This window comes from Arachis duranensis, chromosome 2 (assembly GCF_000817695.3).
Source record: "Arachis duranensis cultivar V14167 chromosome 2, aradu.V14167.gnm2.J7QH, whole genome shotgun sequence".
Taxonomy (NCBI): domain Eukaryota; kingdom Viridiplantae; phylum Streptophyta; class Magnoliopsida; order Fabales; family Fabaceae; genus Arachis; species Arachis duranensis.
Window position 1 is genome coordinate 5,392,553 of NC_029773.3, and position 3,147 is coordinate 5,395,699.

The following is a 3,147-nucleotide window of genomic DNA, read 5'->3' on the forward strand; positions in this document are numbered from 1 at the left end:
GTAAATTTAGGAAATAAATTAAACTAGTTGTATTTTATATATGAGCGTCCATTTGGATGATTATGCTATTTTAATTTACATTACATTCAAATAGTAGAAAAAATAAATTTTATCATATTATCACTTTAACTACTCATACATTCATATCACCACTTTAACTACTCATTCATACATATATAAGTAATGACATTATAATATATATAAAGTATAATAAAGATTTTTAGTCCATCATTTTTCAATTAACTATTATGTTCTTTTATTTTTCTTTATTTGCGGTCAACAAAATAATATAAAATAAACTGTAAGAAATTTTTCCTAGTAATTTTTAATTTTTAAAGTTTCATTGATTTAAAAGTTCTTTTAAAAAAATGCTTAAATTTTTCAACGTAATTCTTAATTCTTATTTATATTTATTTAAAAAAGTTCATTATTGAATTCATTGCTTAGAAAGAAAATTTTACTCTCTTCTTTAAGGGTTTTTTATTTAAATAAATTAAATATATTTAATAATTTCTGAAATAAATAATTTTAAAAATTATTACAAAAATACGCCAGCCTTTTATATCACATTTACATTGTAAACGAGATAATTTTACATGTATCGATATGTGTATTTTTTCAATTTTCATATATTTCGTTTACAATATAAACAAGATATATGTATTTGACTATTTGTAAATATAAAAATATATTTTTTAAAATAATAAAAAATATTAATAATTTAAATTGGATCAAACTCTTAAAAATAAAAGATTTTAAATAATAGAAAAGATGGACGGTACGTTTTAAAAATGAAACACTGTTAACACGACTAAAATATTAATAAATACGGTGTGCTAACTTATACCAATTAAAAGATGGGGTATGAAGTTGATGTACCATAAATAAAATAATTGACAAACGGTTACTTTTCTTTTGTTTTATTTATCCATCAACCTCTCCTAACAATTGGCAAACATTATCTCCTACTCTTTGCCTGTTTTATTTATCTCCTTAATACACAATTAAAACGGTTATCTCTCTATTCTTTTTCCATTTTATTTATCCATTAATTTCACGCTTTACATCTTTCAATTTTTAGAAGTGTGTATATTAATGTATTTATTCTCATCATGAAACTTGAAAACTCCTACGAGTTTTTTATTTTTTAAATTTAAACCAATTCAATTCGATTTATAGTTTAATTTAAAATTTTGTATGTATTCTTTTTGAGTACTAATTAATTAAACATATCCATTTTAATCTCTTCCACCAACCTTTTTAAGTACTAATTACATGCTAAAAATTTAGATTATTATATTAATATTTTTTATTATTTTTAAAAATATATTTTGAATATTTTAATTTATTTAAATAAAAAACCCTTCTCTAATTGTGTGAATACTTATAAATTTTGTAATATAATTTTATAATATGCATAAAAATACAAAAATAAGATAAATAGAAATGGGGAGTAATTAATCGATCAATGTAGCCAGTCACTGGATCTCAGAAGGTGCAATTCTAAGTCCTTGGCTAAGAATACCCACAAAATTTGTCATCCTAAAATCAGAGAAAAATTATTATAGATGTCTTAACTTTAATTTTATACATCTTATTATTCATGATGTAGTATGCATGTAATTAAGGTTATATATTAGGTACTCTTTAGGTACTCTAGTGTATGTAAATGGTTAGATAGAATATATTCAAAACTTTTAAAAATCATAACATCAATCTAACTTTATGTATCATGTATTTATTATCTAACACAATCTAAAACATCATTAAGAAGGTAATATACACTTTTGACTTCAAATCACCCTCATCTCTAATAATATGTGTCATGGGATCAAAGTAAAGAACCGACTGCTGGCATCAATAAGCAAACTTCCCCTAGTTGATGAGTCAGAATTCTTAGTTTTTAGGAGATTCTGTATATCTGTCAACACTTCAAACCCAAATTATAGGAAGAACCAAAACAACATAAAGTAAAAAATTTATTACTTTGATGCTGCCAAATAAAAGAAAATAGTAAACTTCTATAGCTAATTGAGATAGACGAATGCACATGTAGATACCTTTTTTAATATTACTTTTGTTCAGTTTCCCAAGTGGCATGTTGGAAATATCAATGTCAAATCCCATCAAGACAGCGCTAAGCCCAAGAATTAGTATTGAATCAGATATTTGCCAACAAATGAAGAGGTATTAGATCAAAACTTGTATGTTCCCTTATTGAAGAGCATTTTCATCAATTCTTTTAAGGGAGTACTTTAAGAGAGTACTATGATGGTTTTAGTTTTGGTGATTAAAAATGGTATAAATTTGATTTATAAATAAAATATTGACACATAATAAAAAAATCAAATATAACACCAAAATGATTATTTTTTTTTTATAATTTTTTATAATTATTTTTATCAAAATAATTTTTATAATTTTTTTATAATTATAAAAAATAACAACAAAATAAATTTTTAATTATATTTATAATAGGAGAGTTTTTTGGTGGCTTTAGTTTTGTGACTAAAGGAGGGATGGATTTGATTTACAAGTAAAATATTAACACATGATAAAAAAAATTAAATTTAACATCAAAATATTCTCTTTTTTAAAAATAATTTCTTATAATTATTTTTATTATTATTTTTACCAAAATAATTTTTTTAATTTCTAAAAACTAATGCCAAAATGATATTTTTTCTCTCTCTCTTATAATTTTTTATAATTATTTTTATCAAAATAATTTTTTATAATTGTTTTTATAAAATAATTTTAAAAAACTAACACCAAAATCATTCTCTCTCTCATAATTTTTTATAATTATTTTTATCAAAATAATTTTTTATACTTTTCACTTATCCGATCTTGAAGAAGGTTGTAATTTCACAAATTTGTCTCTATAATTTGTCATTTTGAGTATAAGATTGAAAATATTTAGACAAATTTGTGAAATTACAACTTTCGTCAAGATTGGACAAGTGGAAAGCATAAGAAATTATTTGGTAAAAATAATTATAAAAAATTATAAGAGAGAGAATTATTTGGTGATAGTTTTTTGAAATGATTTTATAAAAATAATTATAAAAAATTATTTTGATAAAAATAATCATAAAAATTATAAGAGAGAGAAAATATCATTTTGGTATTAGTTTTTTGAAATTA